General features: G+C 31.3%; 1 protein-coding gene across 2 annotated transcripts in view; it reads right to left on the reverse strand.

Moving 5' to 3' along the window:
- Nucleotides 1–22,801, reverse strand: part of MGAT4C (MGAT4 family member C) — a 1,099,619-nt gene that overhangs the window by 932,369 nt on the left and 144,449 nt on the right. For both annotated transcript variants that reach the window (XM_074270914.1, XM_074270915.1), the window contains exon 2: nt 13,199–13,231. The gene's annotated coding sequence lies outside the window, so the exon portion shown is untranslated. The remainder of the gene's footprint in view (nt 1–13,198; nt 13,232–22,801) is intronic.

A 22,801-nucleotide genomic window follows, 5' to 3' on the forward strand; every position in this document is an offset into this window, starting at 1 on the left:
TAGATTATCTATAAATATTAACAGTTTTTGGTACTCTAAATTTGAGATATTTAATAAACCAACAAATGAATAGACAAGCTGCTGTTAGGATTAAATTGTATATATTTTAACATTTTATGATAAACATTTTGAAGAAAGGAATTTATAGTTAAATTAAAAGAATCTTTCGAGAGAGGTAATGGATCAAATAATTTATATATACACACACACAAATTTAAAATTTAAAACATGCTCCCAGATTCTCTTTGAAGAGGCAAATAAAGGAATTAGCAGAGTGTGCAATCAAGGGCAATAAGAAACAAAATATCTTAAAGTAATTGGTTATCTTTATTTCAGTCTTCATGAAAAGTATTTGCAAAAAGACCATCATGAAAATAATTATAACTTCTCTACCCATTTATTATGAGCAGGATGAAGAGGTAGAAGAAATATATAACAAATTTCGTGAAACTTTACTTAATAAATTAACATGAAATTTGATAATCTATAATTTCTATGCAGTTTGTTTTAGATGGGAAAAGTGGAAGAAACATTTCAGAAAAAAGAGGAAAAAGGGATAATAGAGGTCAAATATAGGAAAACTATATAGAAAATGGAAGCCTATATATAATGAATATTCCATTTTTAAATGGTATGAGAAATTGTTAAATAGAGCAAATACCTGATAAAGCTTAAGAGTCCTGGAATAACGCTTTTTTTGTTCTAAGAATGACTGATGTGAAAGTGCTTTTTTGGATCAGCTATTTGTTTCATCTTATCATCACTTATCAACAAAAACAGTTAAAATGCTTCTTTTTTTTTTTTTTTTTTGATAACTTTTTATTGACATAACATATGCCTGGGTAATTTTTTACGTTATCCCTTGCACTCACTTCTGTTCCGACTTTTCCTTTCCCTCCCTCCACCCCCTTCCCTAGATGGCAGGCAATCTTATACATGTTAAATATGTTATAGTATATCTTAGGTACAATATATGTGGGCAGAACCTAACAGTTTTCTTGTTATACAGGAAGAATTTGATTCAGAAGGTAAAAATAACCTGGGAAGGTGAACAAAAATGTAAACAGTTCACACTCATTTCCCAGTGTTCCTTCTCTGGGTGTAGCTGATTCTGTCCAGTATTGATCAATTGGAACAGTTAAAATACTTCAAAATTTGAGTATATATGTATATACACACAATGAAAACAATTCTAACTTATTAAATGAGGTATCTGCAAAGGGCTTAGCATTATGTCTGGCACATAGATGGAATTTAATAAAAGTTTAAGTCTTTTGGGGCGGCTAGGTGGAATAGTCAATAGAGTACCAGCTCTGAAATCAGGAGGACCTGAATTCAAATTTGGCCTCAGACACTTAACTCTTCCTAGCTGTGTGACCTTGATGAGTCACTTAACCCCAATTGCCTCAGTAAAAAAACAAAAAAAGTTTATGTTTTTCAATCCAACCTATTAAATTATAACTTGAATGAGCAATCAATCCCCCAAAATGTGAAATAAAGAAAGAACATTTACATCAATTATGATAACAATTGTCCAAAAAAAATTTAACCAATCTAGTTTGAGACTTGATAAAACACCAAGACAATGACTAAAATTTTATGTCAATAAACAATTGGTTTTACTTGTCCACTGATGCTTAACAAATGTTTTATTTCTCTATTATAATACACACACACACACACACACACATATATATATATATATATAAAAATCTAAAATATATCATGGCAAAGGACAATATCAGTTTAGTCTATAAATATAAATACTTGATATTAGAAAATAGTGGACATTATTGACAAAATTAATAAGCAATTGAATGGTTTAAAAAATTTGGTCAGAAGTACAGGAAAGTTAAATTATTCAGAATTCACATAAAAATAAAAAACTAGACAGAGGACAAGAGGCAAAGATAGAAGAAAATCTATCAAGACTTTTTTATGATGATTCCACAAAACTAAATGCCATCTCCAAGTTCTTCAGCCAACAAGCTGTTTTTTGAAGCATATGTTAAAATACTGAATTTATTAAAGATTAACAGAGAGATAAGTTTATTTGATCACCTTCAGGTCCTTAAAGTCAAATGATGAGTAAAAGAAAGAAGAGTATTTTCAACAAAGATATGCATATCAAAAAGGAAACCCAACAAAGAATCTTAATCAAGATGTCTCTTTTTCCTTGCCTATAAAAAAAGGTGGATGGACTCATTCATTTGCATGGAATCAGGTGTAAATCTTTGAAATTATGATAGTATTTAGCAAATGTAATCAATAATACTCAGTGAGATTAAATGACTTATCTAAGATTAAACAGATAGAAAGTAATACAATTGGAATGCAACCAATTTATTTTTCATCTGATTTTTTGATACCTCACATTTGCCCCACTTTGCCCTTGAAGACTCACGGCCGTTAAACAACCTCATGTGTCTTAATCAAAAAACAAGCAAACATAAACAACAACGAAGAAAGGACAATGAGTAGGAAAAACTATGCCTGAGTGGCACTTCAACACATTTTACTTGATATTTAGTGATGATTTCTTTTTCCCATCATTTTTCACAAGAATTGGCAAGCTGAGGATGGCAGCAGGAGGTCGCACCCCACTAACTCTGGCAATATGAGGATAGCAGGGAGTGAACTGAAAACAGAGACAAGTCAAATAATGACTGCAGGCAAAATCAGTCCCTATGTGAGCAACTCTCCCTCTATTAAGGAGGATGTTGCCCTGAGCCAAAAAACCTTTCACCAAGTAGATATCCTAGGATATTAACAATTACCTTTTGAAAACAGTTAAATTTCTTATTATATTAAATTCTTAAAATTGATATTTTGATGAAAATTTACAGCAACAAAAATAATAAGTATTGAAAAGCAATTTCCTTGTCTCATTTCCTCAAAATTTAAACATATATAAATGAGAGAGAGAGAGAGGGACAGAGAGAGAGAGAGAGAGAGAGAGAGAGAGAGAGAGAGAGAGAGAGAGAGAGAGAGAGAGAGAGAGAGAGAGAGAGAGAGAAAGAGATACACATATATAGAGAGAAAGTATGAAGAAAGAATATTGAATTGAATATACATATAATTTAGATTTAGGAGTCGAGATTGATTCTTCTGATCCTTATTCTGATCCATGTGGCCCTTGGATAAGCAACAATTTCCATAGGTTTCAGTTTCCCCCTTTCTAAAAAGAGAGAATTTAAGCAGGCAGCCTTTGAGAACTCATCTATCTTTAATTATATATTATTTTTAAAAGCATCTGATTTGGTTTCATCTAACTCAAAAAATTTAGGATCTATATATAATTCCTGAAATACATCTAAAATTTGGATTTAAACAGCATTCTAATACCATTGAAATGCTGAAACAGCAACATATTCTGGTTTCCAAATTACCTAATCCCACTTAGTTTATGATAATATAAATACATCATGGATATTGGGGTGTCTCAATCTATATATTCAGATCCTAAATTGATGAAACATGACATGTGATCCTAAGATTTAAAAAAATCTGTTGTTACAAGTACTTTGGATTTTGGAATCTCTGTATAAAAGCAAGATCATAACATGTTTGGACCTTCAGAATTAAGTTGGAATTGGCACTTAGCTATGATCATTTTTAGAGTAGGCTATAGAACAGAGGAGCTTAAACAACACAATATATGCTTCTTGTCTGAATGTACCTTTAGTTCTGGGCTTCCAATGTTCCATTATGTAGGGAGTTCATCAGTGATGTTCCATTTACAGTCTAAATGTCATGTAATTAATCATTTCTGACATATGTTTCCTATTATTAATCAGAGCTATGGGACTGAATAGTCTCAAGGTACCGGATCATAAACATCTTAACATCAATTGATCATATTTCCTATGACTACATATCTTTCCAAGCTTTCCTTCTGCTAAACCCATTCTTTATTTTCAAAATGATTTTTATTACCTCTAGCCTCAACTATTCCTAGACTTACAACAATGCTGTGGTTACGTTTTTCTCTCTTCCCAATCTCCATCTCTGGTGAATAGGTTCAATTTTACTCTATCTTCTACTGTCTTCAGACATTTGGTCTGCTTTCCTATCAGCAGTAATGATTTGCTATGCCTTAACCCTGGACTATTTCAATCATCTATTTTTTTCATGTTTTACTCAATATGACTGCAAACAAATCAGTCAACCATGATGCCTACACTACAAACTTGTGTTTTCTATTCTAAATTGGGCTCTCATTATAGCAAGAGCTTTCTATTACTATCCTCTAAATGTCTATCACATATACTATAACAATTGTTTATACAAAATATGTATGAGCATTCGAAAGAGCTGTTTTAACTTTCAAAAAGGTTTGTACAGCCGGAATAAAGTTGCATTCATTTCCATGGCCACTCTAATCAAAAAGATATAATTAGTATTTGTGCTCATCTACTATATATTTTTTTCCTTCTAAGATATACTCAGATATGTTTCTGGTGAAAACTTATGGGTAAATATAACATCATTTGACATTACATTGATATATTATAACTAGTGACCTAGATGGCAGTTCATCCATATGCCATTAAGAAACACGATGTGGGGGAAGGGGATCAGAGCCAAGATGGTGGAGAGGACACACACATCTTCCTAAATTCTTCTTTTCCCTCAATCTATTTTATTGATATTCAGCCTTGGAATTAGTGCTTGACAGTCAGAACCCAGGAATATTAGAAGTACAACACATTACCAACAGAAGATAATCTCAACATTTTCCAGAAAAGGTCTGTTTTGCTCACAAGCAGGGACTGAACAGGAGTAGGCCAGGCACAGACTCAGGAAGACAGTGAGAGCTCAATCATGCTGAACAGATCAGAGTAGGGTGAGATGTGATCTCAGTTGGTGGAAAATCTGCAGGGAGAACTTTACAACAGTGTGAGCTACTTCGCCCTGGCGACAAGCTAGTAGAGCAGCAGAGAAGCTATAAACACAGGAGGTAAATATTATAACCCCAAAAGCTAGAGTCTTTTGGGACCTGGCCACACACACATAGCACTCAGAATGACTCAGCATGATCCAGGTGCAGCTGTGGTAGTTGGTCCCAGGGCAGCCCTAGTAGCTGCCTTTCTGCTGCTGCTGATTGTAGGACATAATTTCAGGTTCCAGCACAGCCAGTGAGTGCTGTCACACAGCCCCTTCTCTACCACTTCCTGTCATCTGTAGAGGCAGCTTGGAAATATGCCACTCCCACGATAAGCAGATTGTAGTGGTTCTTTTCTTTTTTTTTTTTTTCCTTTCTTTTTTTGTTTGTTTGTTTTGTTTTTATTTTTGTTTTTTTTTTTTTTCAAAATGAGCAAAAAGGCAAAGTGAACTCTAATTATTAATAGCTTTTATATGGAAAGAGAGCAGACTTCAAACTCAGGGAGACTAAAAACAGTTTGTCTCTACATCCAAAAGTGGATATGATCTGCAACCCATTACACAAGACTCTCCTAGAAGAAAATAAAAAATGATCTTAAAAGAAAGGTAGAAGAAAAGGAAAGCTTTGCAAGAGGTTCAGGATAACTCATTAAAAGATAGAGTGGATAAAGAAATCAACTCCCTGAAAACAGAATTTGCAAATTGGAAAAGATAAACAACTCCCAAGAAAACAGAATTTGTGAATTGGAAAAGGTAAACAATTCCAAGGAAACAGAATTTGTGAATTGGAAAAAGAAAATAATTCTTTAAAAAAAATGGCAAAATGGAAAAAAAAAATCCACAGACAAAACAACTTATTTAAAAACTCAATTGGAAAAATACAAAAATAAATTTAAAAAGTAAATGAAGAAAATAATTCATTAAAAATCAGACTTGATCAAATGGAAATGAATGACTCGAGGAGACACCAAGAATCAGTCAAGCAAAACCAAAAACATGAAAAAATAGAAAAAAAAAAGTTAAATACCTACTTGGGAAAACTATAAACCTGGAAAAGAGATCTAGGAGAGATAACATAAGGATTATTGGATTACCTGCAAACCATGATGTAAAAAAGAGCCTAGACACTATTTTTCAGGTAATCATCAAAGAGAACTCTCCAGATGTTACAGAAACAAAAGGCAACATAGACATTGAAAAAAATTCATCAATCTCCTACTGAAAAAGATCCCAAAATCAAAACTCCAAAAAATATTGTGGCTAAATTCCAGAACTATCAGACCAAGGAAAAAATACTACAAGCATCCAGAAAAAAAAAAAATCAAATACTGAGGAGCAACAATAAGGATCACTCACGATCTAGCAGCATCCACATTAAAGGATTGAAGGGCCTGGAATCTGATATTCCTAAAAGCAAAAGAACTTGGCATGCAGCCAAGAATTACTTACCGAGACAAAATGAGCAAATTTTTTTTCCCCCAGGGAAGAAGATGGATATTCAATGAAATAGGTGAATTCCATTTATTACTGTTGAAAAAACCAGAGCTAAACAAAAAGTTTGACCTCAAAATATAGGACTCAAGAGAAACATAAAAAGGTAAAAAGAACTCTTGAGAACTATATTTCTGTTACGAGTATACATAAAGAGTACATGTTTTTTGTTTTTGTTTTTGTTTTTTTTTATAAAAAAAAAAAAAGGAACTAGAGGTGGAAAGGAAATTGTACCAGAAAGAGGGAAAAGTAGAGGTAAAAAGAGGGAAACTACATCTAACTAAGAGGCAAAGGAAACCTATTATATCTGAGGGAATGAAGGGAGGGAGATAAACAAAGTGTGAATCTTAACTCTCATCAGATTTGGCACAAAGAGAAAATATTAGATATATTTGGTTTACATAGAAACTTCTCCCACCTCATTGAAAAGTAGGAGGGGAAAAAGAAAAAGGGAAATGTTAGGGTAAATAGACGGGATGACAGAAACAGTAAGGAAAAGGTTTAAGAAAAAGGGAGGGACTTCAAGGAGGAGGTAGGGATTCTAAAGAGGGAGAGCTGTGTGAGGCTAGTGCTGCTCATAAGTCATTAATATTAGGAAGGGGGGGTAAGGAGGAAAGGAAAGAGAAAAGCATAATTTGGGGATAATAAGATGGCAGGAAATACAGAAGTAGTAGTTTTAACCCTAAATGTGAATGAGCTAAACTTCCCCATGAAGAGGAGGTGGATAGCAGACTGGAATAAAAGCCAGAATCCTACAATATGTTGTTTAGAGGAAACACACTTGAAGCAGGGTGATATATACAGAATAAAGGTAAAAGGTTGGAGTAGAAATAATTCAGGTGAAGTAAAAAAAAAAAAAAAAAAAAAAAAAAAAAGCAGAGGTAGCCAGCCTGATCTTAGATCAAACAAAAGCAAAAACTGATCTAATTAAAAGAGATAAAGAAGGGCACTTTATCTTGCTAAAAGGTAGCATTGATAATGAAGCAATATCAATACTAAACATCTATGCACTAAGTGGTATAGCATCTAAATTCCTAAAGGAGAAGTTATGAGAGCTACACAAAGAAAGAGAAAGCAAACATATAATAGTGGGAAATCTCAACTTTCCACTCTCAGAACTACATAAATGAAACTACAGAATAAATAAGAAAGAAGTTAAAGAGGTAAATAGAACATTAGAAAAGTTAGGTATGATCGATCTTTGGGGAAAACTGAATGGAGACAGAAAGGAATATACTTTCTTCTCAGCAATTCATGAAACCTAGACAAAAATTGACCATATATTAGGAGATACATACCTCAAATTCAAATGCAGAAAGGCAGAAATAGTAAATATATCCTTCTCAGATCACAATGCAATAAAAATTACATTCATTTAAAAAACCAGGGGAAAATAGACCAAAAATAATTGTAAACTAAATAATTTCGTCTTAAAGCATGATTCGATGAAACAATCCTACACACAATAATTTCACTCAAGAGAATGACAATAATGAGATGTAGCCAAGGTGGTAATAAGTGAAAATTTTATATCTCTAAAGGCTTACTTGCATAAAATACAGAGAAATGAATTAAACTTAAAAAAGCTTACAACTAAAAGAGCAAATTAAAAACCCGCAATCAAACACTAACCTTGAAATATAAAAAATAACAGGAGAGATCAATAAAATTGAAAGTAAAAAAAAAAGATTGATTTAATAAATAAAATTAAGAGTTGGTTTTATGAACAAACCAGCAAAATAGATAAATGCTTGGTAAATTTGATTAGAAAAAGGAAAGAGGAAAATCAAATATATAGTCTTAAGCATGAAAAGGAAGAGGAGGAAATTAGAGCAATAATTAGGAGTCACTTTGCCCAACTTTATGCCAATAAATTTGATAACTTAAATGAAGTGGATGAATATTTTCAAAAATATAGGTTGCCCAGATTAACAGAGGAAAAAGTAAATTGGTTAAATAGTCCCAATTTAGAAAAAGAAATAGAACAAGCTATTAATCAACTACCTAAGAAAAAATCCCCAGGACCATATGGATTTACATGTGAATTCTACAAAACATTTAAAGAACAATTAGCCCCAATGCTATATAAACTATTTTTACAAATAGGGAATGAAGGAGTCCTACCAAATTCCTTTTAAGACACAGACATTGTACTGATATCTAAACCAGGTAGGATGAAAACAGAGAAAGAAAATTATAGACTAATCTCCCTAATGAATATCAATGCAAAAATCTTAAATAAAATCTTAACAAAAAGATTACAGAAAATTATTTTCAGGATAATATACCATGACCAAGTAGGATTTATACCAGGAATAGAGGGCTGGTTCAATATTAGGAAAACTATTAGCATAATTGATTATATCAATAAACAAATTAACAAAAAAAATGATCATCTCAATAGATGCAGAAAAAAACATTTGATAAAATCCATTACCCATTCTTATTCAAAACACTAGAGAGTATAGGAATAAATGGACTTTTCCTTAAAATAGTAAATAACATCTATTTAAGACAATCAGTAAGCATCATATGTAATGGTGATTAACTGGAACCATATCCAGTAAGATCAGGAGTGAAACAAGGTTGCCCACTTTCAACATTACTATTCAATATTGTATTAGAAATGATAGCTTTGGCAATAAGAGATGAATAAGAAATTAAAGGAATTAGAGTAGGTAACGAGGAAACCAAATTATCACTCTTTGCAGATGATATGATGGTATTTAGAGAACCCCAGAGATTCTACTTAAAAGGTATTAGCAATAATCCACAACTTTAGCAAAGTTGCAGGATACAAAATAAATCCACATAAATACTCAGCATTTTTATACATTACTAACAAAATCCAACAGCAAGAGATAAAAATACAAATTAAAATAATTGTTGACAGTATAAATATTTGGGAATCTATCTGCCAAGGGAAAGTCAGGAAGTATATGAGCAAAACTACAAAACACTTTCCACACAAATAAAGTCAGATCTAAACAATTGGAAAAATATTAAGTGCTCCTGGATAGGTTGAGCGAATATAATAAAGATCATAATACTACCTAAACTAATCAATTTATTTAGTGCTATACCAATCAGACTCCCAACAAACTATTTTAATGGCCTAGAAAAAAATAACAACAAAATTCATCTGAAAGAACAAAAGATCAAGAATTTCAAGGGAACTAATGGAAAAAAAAAATCAAATGAAGGCAGCCTAGCTGTACCTGATCAAAAACTATATTATAAAGAAGTGGTCACCAAAACCATTTTGTATTCCCTAGGAAAAAGACTAGTTGATCAGTGGAATAGGTTAGGTTCACAGGACAACATAGTCAATAACTAAAGCAACCTAGTGTTTGACAAACCCAAAGATCACAGCCTTTGGGATAAGAATTCATTATTTGACAAAAATTCCTGGAAAAATTGGAAATAAGTTTGGCAGAAACTAAGCATTGAATCATACTTAACACCAACATAAGATCAAAATGGGTTCATGATCCATTCATGATTCATAAAGAATGACATTATAAATAAATTAGAAGAACATAGGATCATTTACCTCTCAGACCTGTGGAGGAGAAAGGAATTTGTGACCAAAGAACTAAAAGTCATTATTGATCACAAAATAGAAAATTTCTATTATATTAAGTTAAAAAACGTTTGTACAAATAAAACTAATGCAGACAGGATTAGAAGGGAAGCAATAAACTGGGAAAATATTTTAACAACTAAAGGTTCTGATAAAGGCCTTATCTCCAAAATTTATAGAGAATTGACTCAAAGTTATGAGAAATCAAGCAATTTTCCAATTGATAAAGGGCCAAAGGATATGAACAGACATTTCATATGATGAAATTGAAATTTTTTTCTAGTAATAAGAAAAGGTGTTTCAGATTATAATTGATCAGAGAAATGCAAATTAAGACAACTCTGAGATACCTCTACACACCTGTCAAATTGGATAAGATGACAGGAAAAGGTAATGACGGATGTTGGATGGGATGAGGGAAAACTAGAACACTCATCCATTGTTAGTGGAGTTGTGAATGGATCCAACCATTCTGGAGAGCAATTTGGAACTATACTCAAAAAGTTATCCAACTTGCATACCCTTTGATCCAGCAGTACTATTACTGGGCTTATATCCCAAAGAGATATTAAAGAAGGGAAAGGGATCCGTCTGTGAAAAAAAAAATGTTTGTGGCAGCCCTTTTTGTAGTGCCTACTACAAAATTGAAGGGATACCCTCTAATTGGAGAATAGTGGGGTAAATTGTGGTATATGAATATTATGGAATATTATTGTTCTGTAAGAAATTACCAGCAGGATGAATACAGAGAGGCTTGGAGAGATATACATTAACTGAAGAGATATACATTAACTGATGCTATGTGAAATGAGCAGAACCAGAAGATCATTATACACTTCAACAACTTTTAGGTTGTTCTGGAGAGTGACAAGGTGAGAACTCAGGTTGTCTGGATAGTGACAAGGTGAGAACTCAGGTTGTCTAAACAATTCTCTAGCTCAGAATTCACACCTCTGGTTCAGGCCTTTGAAGGGAGTTTGCACTTTTGGACTTCTGAAGTAGAGTTTACATGTTTAAAGGAGTTTGCACCTTTAAAAGGAGCAAGTTCATTGGCTGTAGGAGTTCTCACAAGCCCGGTTGAGTTCTCACTAGCCCAATCTCTTCGAGGATAAAAGAGGGCAGCACTGGGTCTGGAGAGTAGTCTAGGCTGGGAGAGTGAGTTGAGACGGCAGTCTGGCAGGATAATTTAGAGACAACTGGACCTTTACAAACAACAATACTATCAATATTATCAATTAATTAATTAATATCAATTAATTAATTAATTAATATTATCAATTAATTAACAATAATATCAATATTATCAATTCTGATGGAAGTGGCTCTCTTCAACAATAAGAGGATCCAAATCAGTTCCAATTCATCTATAATGAGCAGAACCAGCTACACCCAGAGAAAGAAAACTGGGAAATGAGTATGGGCCACAACATTACATTTCCATTCTTTCTGTTAATATTTGCTTGCATTTTTTTTCTTCTCAGATTATTTTTACCTTCTTCCTAAATCCCATCTATCCTGTGCAACAAGATAACTGCATAAATATGCATACACATATTGTATTTAACATATACTTTAACATATTTAACATGTATGGGACTACCTGCCTTTTAGGGGAGGCAGTGAGGGGAAGCAGGGGAAAGTTGGAACAGAAGGTTTTGCAAGGATCAATGCTGAAAAATTTCCCATGCATATGTTTTGTATATTAAAAACTGTAATAAAAATAAAATTTAAAAGAAAAAAAGAAACACAACGTTATGGCTCTCTTCAACAATGAGGTGATTCAAACCAATTCCACTTGTTTAGTGATGAAGAGAACCATCTACACCCAGAGAGAGAACCATGGGAACCATGTTTTCTCTCTCTGTTGTTATTTGTTTGCTTTTTATTTTCTTTCTAAGCTTTTTGTTTTCCTTCCTTCTTGATCTGATTTTTATTGTGCAGCAAGATAACTGTATAAACATTTATACATATATTGGATTTAACATGTACTAGACTACTGCCAGCAAGGGGAGGAGGTGGGGGGAAGGAGGGAAAAATTTGGAACAAAAAGTTTTGCAAGGGTCAATGTTGGAAAAATTACCTATGCATATATTTTGTAAATAAAAAGCTTTAAATAATAAAAAAGAAACACATTGTTCGTACTTCCAATCAAAATCTATTTTATATAAATGCAGAGTTTGCAGTTGGGAGAGCATATATGAAAAACAAATTCTCATGGTATTTTTGTTGTATAGATCCCCCTCTCATTCCTACACCCAATAAAACATAAGCAAAAAGAAAAAAGCCATAGAAAACCTAAGCTCTGAATATCACATAATCATTCCTCATATTGTTTGTGCTTCAAACATTAAATACTGTTATTCCTTCAGTTGACATCACTTATCCTAATGTCCAGAGCTCAAGAGTTGCTACCTATATGGGGAATACATTTGATATCAGAATGTATGCAACAGTCAAGTTTCACTCTCCTATTTCTAATATATTTTTCTTATAGTGATCACAGAAAACTTGACCCTAGTGCCCAACTGTGACCCCATTTACACAAATATTTTAAAAATTAAAAAAAAGATTATACTAACAAAGGCAAACAAATTAATTTCAATTGTAAAAGCACACTAGATAATCTCCCTTTATTACAAGCAGATGCTTGAATCAAAGAATTAAAGGGTCCCCAGTGAAACCACAAGGATTGTTACAAATTGAATCTTTTTCCTGATTAAAAATCTATGATTGTATGTAATAGTCCACTTTCATTAAAACATATTTGAAGGAATGAATTAATGGAAAAATTATTATTAGGTGCCACTATATCCCAGGCATGATGTTAAGTACTAGAGATACTAATTTAAAACAAATATACTTTCTGCCCTCAATACACATGCATTTCAATGAGAAAGAATATATAAAACATATAGTACATCCATTAATTGCTGCTCAGATAAGGGAATTTTGGGTTTTAAAGTTATGAGTACTCTGTCTCTGTCTCTCTGTCTCTGTCTCTCTGTCTCTGTCTCTCTCTCTCTCTCTCTCTCTCTCTCTCTCTCTCTCTCTCTCTCTCTCTCTGTCTCTCTCTCCTTTCCTCTACTGTCTTTTAATTCACGAGTCCTCACTCTCATACAGTTCATTTATATGAGTTCAATAAATATTACAGTTCTTTCACTTAACAATATAAACTTATCATTCAAGTAATATCTCAACACATGAGAAATGGACATATTTTCAAAATGTGGTAGGACTTACCCATCCAAGATAAATGAGACAACAGCTAAAAACCTATGGGGGAGAAAAGAGAGACAGAAATATCAATAAATGAAATTATATAAAATAACTAGCTCAAGCACAAAGAATTTGAATTTATGTAAAAATAAATTTGAATATCTTGCAGTCAAGTGTACAGGTTTTCCTGAAAATCAGATATGGTTTTAAATTTCTTTTTGGTATGGTACTGGTAAGTGACAGACAAATAATTTACTCTAATTCATCATAAATCCATTATTGCAACAGTATGAAGACATCAGCAACCTTTGCAATTTATAATATTAGAATAGTACTGTGCTATAAGAAATGAAGAGCTCAGTGATCCTAGAAAAAAACAGATGGACTTACATGAAATAATAAAGAGGAAAAAAATAAGTTATACATAAAAGGTTTGCAGTTATGATATGAAATTGCTTGTTTTATTTCTTAAGTTCACCAATTGTATATATTTACATATTATATACACTTACATATAATATATTAATTTTAGAATATTTACCAATATTTAACTGTAAATATAATTATACATTATATGATTATCTATAATCATATAATATATAATTGTAATTATATATTATATAAAATTATATATTATATATTTTATATAAATGATGGTGATGTTTTAAGTATATTTATGTATACATGTGATATATATATACACATATATATGTGCGTGTATATGTGTGTGTGTGTGTGTGTGTGTATGTGTGTGTGTATTAAGCATTTGGTAAAGATGGAACTGATTAACTAGGACCTGGTAATTATCTTGCGAATTACATTTTGATCTATGAACTATGAACATGTTTTATACAAAAGTATTCAAAGAAATAAGAAAAAAAACAGGCATAAAAGCTAAAAAATGATGAAACGAAAGAAATATTCAATTCAAGAAGAGATTATGAAGTACTTATTAAGTAGGGCATTGTTTCAAATTCTCATATCAAAGGACAAAAAGACTGGATTTATGATATTATTGGTATAAGGAATTACCAGGTAAGGAATGTAAGTTTGTACCTTCTTGGCAACAAATAGTCTTAGAAAATTTCCTAGAGCATTGAGAGATTAAATGATTAATCCAGGTATACCTACTTTCAAAGCTGATTTTCCATTCACTATGGGTACCTCCTTCTCCAGAGCAAAGGCAAAAGTAAATTTTATGTACTAAAAGACATTTATACACTCTCGAACAGAATGTTCTTTTTGAAGGATAGGACAGGAGCTGTTTAACTTTTAATCTTTATATATCCACTTTCTGGTAGTATTTTGTTTTGCATTATAGTAAGTTTATTAATGATACAGTTGACAGTGTGGTTAAGTCTAAAATAGAGGGGGTGGGAGAAGAGAAGGAGAAGGACTGAGAGAATTTAAGTATATATTCTATATGTGTATATATATATATATATATATATATATATATATATATATATATATAGAGAGAGAGAGAGAGAGAGAGAGAGAGAGAGAGAGATAGGAATCTGCATATTTATAAGTTGATTGACATGTGAATAGTAATACAATAATTTTGAAATATATTATAAAATCTAAATATTAATGGCATTTTCCAACAAACTTTATCTTCAAGTTATTAGCAATATATCATTATTAGGATAGATAGCTAAATTCAGAATCAGGAAGATCCAAGGCTTCCTTCTTATCCGTAATTACTGCGTGATGCTGGAGAAATCACTTAATTTTTTGATTTTTGTGATTCACATTTTAAAACCATAAGATAGTTTTCTATTCTGAAATTTTACAAAATTATTCTCATTTAGCATTCCCCACAATTCCTAGGTGTCTAACTCTTCATCTACAAAGCCCCAAAGACATGCAAAATTCTCTAGTATCTGATTAAAAGGTAAGTGGAAAATATTTCACAAAATAAAGAATAGTAGAACATGTGTGATGTTAATTTGTAGTCTAGGCAAAAACAAAAACAAAAACAAAAAAGACTTCTCATTTACATATAGATGAACCTATTTTTTTCTTCTCTTATTTACTTTAAATTCCTAACAATTGTTCTTCTTTCTTTTTCTTTTATCTTTATCCTTTATCTTGTGGTGATGATCTGATTGCAACCTGTATGTGCCTTTTAAAAAGATCATTTTGAGTTTTGATGAAATCAATTAGATTAACAAGATAGCCAAAATACTTTGAAAATATTTAGTAGTAACCTGTATTTCTGAATATTTGATTTGACAACAGTGCATACCCCAAAGAATGTGTATGGCATGGGAAACAAAACAAAACAAAATAAAATAAAATAAAGCAAAATGGCATTCAGTGACAGGGTGTTAATTGTTCCACAAGTGTGCTGCCAAGTCAGATCACAACTGGACTATTACATTCATTTCTGAGAACCACAATTTGGGGAAGGTTTTAACATGTAGGGGTGCCCCCTAAAAAAGGCATCTATAATGATGGATTTAGAGATAGAAGTGATCTTATAAGTCATCAAATCTGAAACCCCAGATTCACTGCCCCATTCATTCATCTCCTGTGCAACGTTGTGGAGATGGCACATGAAGACAAAATGTGGGAAGAAGATATGTTTGTCTTGGAAAAGACATTTGAGAGGAAGAAGGTTTATAGTCATTGAAGAAAATTAAGAGAAGTCAACAAGATTTATTTATTTGAGAGGCACTGGGATAAGTACTAGGGATACAAAATAATATAAAACCAATCCTTTTCATCAAGGAGTTTATATGCTAATTGGGGGAAGTTATATGTAAGCAACTACACATAAATAAGAAGACAGGATAAATTGGAAATGATCCCAGAGAGAAGGTGTAAACTTTGAAGGACTCATTAAAACTCCTTAAAGAAGGTAGGATGTTACTATCTTCAGGGAAGACAAGGACAGAGGCAAGGAAGAACATTTCAAACACAGGGGATGGCCAACGAAAAAGCACAGGGATTATCTATGTAGGAACAGTAAACTATCATGAAATTTTTGTAGAAAGCAGAATGTGTTTATTGTTGTTCAGTCATTTTTCAATCATGCCTGACTTTTCATGACAAAATATGGGGTTTTCATGGCAAAGATCCTGGAGTGGTTTGCCATTCCCTTCTCCAGATTATTTTACAAATGAAGAAATTGAGGAAAATAGGGATAAGTGACATTTCCTGAATCATACAGCAAGTAAGTGTCTGAGAGCATATTTTCACTCATGCTATACATTATGCAATCTAGCTATCCAAGTAGAAGATAATAAAGTATAACCAAAAAAAATAAATAAGAAAGAAGGAAGAATGAAAGGTAGGAAGGAAAGAAAGTAAGAAGGAAGGAAGGAAGGAAGGAAGGAAGGAAGGAAGGAAGGAAGGAAGGAAGGAAGGAAGGAAGGAAGGAAGGAAGGAAGGAAGGAAGGAAGGAAGGAAGGAAGGAAGGAAGGAAGGAAGGAAGAAGGGAAGGAAAGGGAGAAAAAGAAAGGAAAACAAAAAAAACCTCTAAAATATAGGAAAAACAGTAAAATTATTGAGAATTTTGAATATAAAATATTTATATTTGATCCTATTCGAACTTAGTCTATTTGAAATCACAGATCAAAACTTGTATAAGCAGTTGGACATTATAAAGAGGCAGATTTTAGTTTGGTCTAAGAAAAAACCTTCCTAATAGCAATAGCTTTTTTCGAGTGGAAACGGGACCCTTCCTACTGGAATCATCAAGAGACTAAAAAAATATTTACTGGGGATAATATGGAGAGCATTTTTATTAATAATATTAATAATAATTATTAATATTAAATATGGTAGGACTCAAGGTGTCTTTCAGCTCTTCTATTGTCTGATAGTATTGTTCAGTGGGGAAGTCCATGCACACACATATCAAAGTTTAAACTTTTTAAAGTGTCACTGAGTGATTTTTGCATTTAAAATTTATTATTTTATTTATTAAAATATAAATTTTATTAATCAATCTAGAATTCATAAATAAATTTAAAATAAATTTATTTGTTGAAATACAAATTTTCTTATTATAATTTAAACATCCATTTACTTCATATTAGTAATATAACTAACCAAATTAACAATAGCAGCAAAAAAAAATAAAACAAAACAAACAATAATAATAATAAAAAAGTACAATCTAACCCAGACTAGGAAATTTGGAAAAATTTTTTTATGCAAGGGGAAAAATGTTACATGAATATTGAGCCAAAGCATGTGGTCTTTGAAAGAAGAAATAATGTCCTTTAGCATGTGATTTTTGCTTGAATGCATTTGTCTTTATTTGTGCAGTACCATAATAATAATGAAAGTGTTCAATTGATTCATTTTCAGCTCCATTCCCTACAAAGGGATAATTCTCCCACCTAACAAGAAGTGCAATTTTTAGATTGCTTCCTGTAGTTAAAGCATCTCAGGGTTAAAATGAATTTTTACAAGAAAACAAAGGATAGTACTTTAAGGAGAATTTACATCAGCTACAATTTACAATGATTGATGTTAGTATTAGGCAAATAAAATGCGAGAGTAAGGAAGTCCAACACTTACTCAGCAGAAGGCATATCTCAGATGTTTGGTCTTCAGAAAACTGTTTAGCTAAAAATGTAACTCTGGGTAATTCCTAATAAAATAGCTTCCCTCTGATGTTTTTTTTTTTTTTTTTTTTTTTTTTTTCTATATTAAATAGTGTGTGGAATTATAAGAGGAAAAAAAAAAGAATGGTAGGTCAGTACATTTGAAAAATAGTAGTCAGTGGATAATTTCCATTTCCTGCTTATTTTCTCATCTAATTGTCTGCTAAGCTTTACTAAATTTCCTGTCCTGAAGTCATATTCTACAGTATTAAAATGGTAGTGCTTTGAAGGACAGACTTTTCATTTCATAAATACACAAACAGTTCAAATACATATGCCGGGTTTTTAAGAATATTCATCAATTCAAATATTAACCTAAAATCCCAGAGAGCAGAAGGGGCTTATTTTTACTATCTATAAAGTCAATTTTTCTTTATGTTCGTAAACATATTTTCAGTGTGCCACTTAAGTAGATGTTATACTTAAAAAAATATTTAGGTATTATATATTTTACACTATTCAATCTCAGTTCATAATGCATTAGTTCTCAATTCATTGAGAGTAATCATATTAAGGTTTCTTTATTAAATCAAAGGTAATTGAAAAAATAAAGGCCCTTTGGGGGAAAATACTCTTTGGACTGTGAGCACTGCAAACTGACATTACAATTTTGATATTTCATTTCGACAGCTTATTATTAGAGCTAAAATACCCCAACATTTGCACAAGGAAGAACAGAATAAGCTATTTAAGTATCAAAATGAAACAAAATATTTATTTACTGGTGTAGTAATGCAACAACCTAAGTGACCAGCATGAAGAATTTTTTTAAAAATGATAGTGATAATTAGCAGCAATTTCAATCTTTTTTCACTTTCAGAAACAAGGTAAATTACTTTAAAATAACTGTTACTTTAGAGAGGAGATGTATGAGGAAAAGGGGAAACAAAATACTTCCAGAAAAGAATACAAAATGATATTTATATTAGAAGAAAATGGCATTCAATGCTCTTTGAATAACAAAGAATCTTCAAATATATTTACATGTTTTTGTAACAACAAATGTCTATATACTTCAGTATTCTATTTGTAAATATTTTTACCCTTTTCAAAGAATTTCATTAGATTAGATTAAAAAGACAAATGCTATTGGACAAAGATTATATGTTCTCTTTCACGTCAAAAAAAAAAAAAAAAAAAAACAACAACAACAACAAAAAAAACCCAAAACCAATAATTACTTACTTGTTAAGTTCCTGTGTGCCAGGAAGAATGTGAAGATTCAGTCAAAGATCAATATACAAAGAAACTAATTTTCTAAATGCCAGGTTTTTCTTGACATATGGAATAAATACATTCTAGGGAAGTAAGTTGCAAATCTCTATTCCAAATCAGTATCTAGACTCCTTCCAATACAAATAAACACAAAATGTCAACACAAATAAAAGATCCTAAGAACAGTACAGAAAGCTGAATTCTCTTTCAATTCTAAAGTTTTGAGATGGTGCTAAAACATTTTTACTAAAAATAGTAATTAATTCAGCAAATAAGAAGATCAGACTTACTAGAGATATACACCAGACATTATTATTGTTGTCAACATTGTGCCATTGTCATTACTTTCCTCAACATCAACAAAGTAATTTTAATCAAAAGAAAACCAGGTGAAGGAACTAAAGCTGTTTTAGGATAGAGAGGACAAGGCTCAAGAGGAATATGATAGCTGTCTTTAAACACATAACTTTTTCTTAGGAAATAGATTTGTTTTCCTGGTCTCAGAAGATATAAGTAGGGAAAGTGGGAAAAGGCAAATTTAGACACCAAGTAAAAGTCAGGGGGGGAAGTAAAAATAAAGAGGAGAGAGAAAAGCAAAAAAGGGAAGGAATAAAGGGGAAAAAAGGAAAGAGACACATGGAAAGAGACAGAAAAAAAGTGGGGAGAGAGAGAGAGAGAGAAAGAGAGAGAGAGAGAGAGAGAGAGAGAGAGAGAGAGAGAGAGAGAGAGAGAGAGAGAGAGAGAGAGAGAAAGAAACAGACAATAGAGAGAGACACATACAGAGATATAGAAAGAAACAGAAACACACACACAAGAGAGAGAGACTGAGAGAGAAAGAGAGAGTATGTCTATGTTTATGTTTTCTGAGACTTGATAGAAGCCAGAGAACAGAAGTTAGGCAGGAAAACATTCCAGGGATGGGCAACTACCAGGGAAAATTCAGTGATTGATATTTAAGCACTTTTAGTGATTTAAAAAATATATATTGGAATTTCAATTATTCTACTATTTTCTCTTTCTATAGAGTAGAATGTATGTTCTATGCATGGGAATCAAATTTTTTTTTCCTCTTTGGTCTGGTCATTAGAGATCTAGTATGTAGCATAGTTTATCTACCCATTCATTTACTCATCTATTCATATCTCTTTACTCAAACAACTATTTATTTATTTATTTTTCCTGAGGCTGGGGCTAAGTGACTTGCCAGGGTCACACAGCTAGGAAGTGTTAAGTGTCAGAGACCAGATTTGAACTCTGGTCCTCCTGAATTCAGAGCTGGTGCTATATCCACTGCGCCACCTAGCAGACCCAACTATTTATTTATTAATACATAAAATATTTATTTTTTCAAAGTTAACTTTTTAAACTTAATAGTATTTTTTTTCTAATTACATTTAAAGATAGTTTTCAGCATTCATTTTTACAATGTTTTGATTTCCAATTTTTCTTTCTCCCTCCATTTGTACTCACTCCCAAAGACACAAAGCAATCTTGTATTGGCTATACATGTACAATTCTCATAAAGGTTATTTACAATCTTATTTTATTTATTTCTCCTTTATTTATTCTCATAAAGGTCATTTACAATCATGTGAAACATTTTCAAATTAGTTATTTTTTAAAAGAAGAATAATGACAAAAGGGAAAAAATGAGAAAGAAAAAAAGAAACAAATTAAGAAAAAGTGAAAATTGTATTCTTCAATCTTCATTCAGACTCCATAGTTTTAGTCTGGATATGGATGGCATTTTCCATCACAAATGTTTTAGAATTGTCTTAGATTATTGTATTGCTGAGAAGAACTAAGTATATCATAACTGATCATCATACACTATTGCTGTTACTGTGTATAATGTTTTTCCACATCCTTTCCAACATTTATAATTTTTTTCTATACTATTTATCAAATCTGAAAGGTGTGAGTTGGTACCTTAGAGTTGTTTTTATCTGCATTTATTTAACCCCAGAATTAATTAGATAATTTTTTCATATGACTATAAGTGACTTTATTATTTTTTTTTATTTTGAAAAGTTCCTATTCACATCTTTTGAGAACATATAAATTGAGGAATGACTTAGAGTCTTATAAATTTGACTCAGTTCTCTATATATTAGAGATGAGATTTAAAAAAAAAATTGGCTGTAAAAATTGTTTCCCAGATTTGTCTTTTTTCTAATCTTGATTGAATTGGTTTTGTTTGTAAAGAATCTTTTGAATTTAATGTAATCAAAACTATTAATTTTGGACTTATAATGTTCTTTGTCTCTTCTTTGGTCATAAATTTCTCCCTTCTCCAAAATTCGCATAAGCAAAAAATGGCTTTCTTTGTTAATTTGTTTATACTATCACTGTGTTTTCTAAATCATCTATTCATTTGATCTTATCTTGGCATAGGATGTGAAAAGTTGGTCTTTGATTAGATTCTGCTCTAGTATTTTCCAGTTTTCTCTACAATTTTTTTTTTTTTTTTTTTTTGTAAAATAGAATGTTCTTATCCTAGAAGTTGGAATTCAGGGGTTTATCAAACAGTAAGTAGATGACTTAATTCATTTACAAATTTGACTTGTTTACCTAACTTATTCCACTGGTTTACCACTTTATTTCTTAGCAGTTCAAAAAGGTTGTGGAGATTGCTTCTTTATGATAGTTTTAGATCTGATAGAATTAGCTGCTTTCCTTTGCATTCTCCCACCCTTACTTCCCTCATTAATTCCTTTGATATCCTTGCCCTTTGTTCTATCAGATGAATTTTGTTATTTTTTTTTCTCTAGCTCCATAAAATAGTTTTGTTTTGTTTTTGGTAGTTTGATTGGTATATCACCAAATAAATAAATTTTGGTAGAGTAATCATTTTATTTTATTAACTTGGCCTATACATTAATAATTGAAAAATATATATATACATATGTGTGTATATATATATATGCATACATATATATATGCATACATACATATATATATATATATATATATATATATATATATATATATATATATATATATATATATATATATATATATATAAATGGATCTGGCTATATTTGTGTTAAGTGTTCTATAATTGTGTTCACATAGTTCCTGAGTTTGTCTTGGCAGTGTGACTTCCAAATATTTCATATTGTCTATAGTTATTTGAAGTAAGATTTCTTTTTCTATTGCTGTTGAGCTTTGTTGGTAATATGTAAAAATGCTGAAGGTTTGTGTAGGTTTACTTTATATCCTGCATTTCCTAAGCTGTTAATTATTTGAAGTAGTCTTTTAGTTGATTCTTTAGTTGAGTCATCATATCATCTGCAAAGATTGATAGTTTTGTTTCCTAACTTTCTACTCTAATAACTTAAATTTCTTTTTCTTTGCTTATTGCTAAAGGGAAATTTGCTACATTTCTAGCACAATATTGAATAACAGCATTGATAATGACCATCCTTATTTTACCCCTGATCTTATTGGAAATTACTGTATTATCCCCATTACATGGGAATAATATTAAATGCTTGCTGATGACTTTAGATAGATGCTATCATTTTAAGGAAAACTCCATTTTTTACTATACTCTTTAGTGTTTTTTTTTAAATAGAAATGAGTGTATTTTTCCAAAAGTTTTCCTGCATCTATTGATAAAATTGTTTGCCTTCTATTAATTTTGTTATTGGTACAGTTAAATAGATGTGTAGTTTTTCTAATATTTAACCAGCTATGGATTCCTAATATAAATCCCATTTTGTTACAATGTATGGTAATGCATCATTATAATTTCCTTGTTAATATTTTATTTTAAAGTATTTGCATC

The sequence above is a fragment of the Sminthopsis crassicaudata genome, chromosome 5 (genome assembly GCF_048593235.1).
Source record: "Sminthopsis crassicaudata isolate SCR6 chromosome 5, ASM4859323v1, whole genome shotgun sequence".
Taxonomy (NCBI): domain Eukaryota; kingdom Metazoa; phylum Chordata; class Mammalia; order Dasyuromorphia; family Dasyuridae; genus Sminthopsis; species Sminthopsis crassicaudata.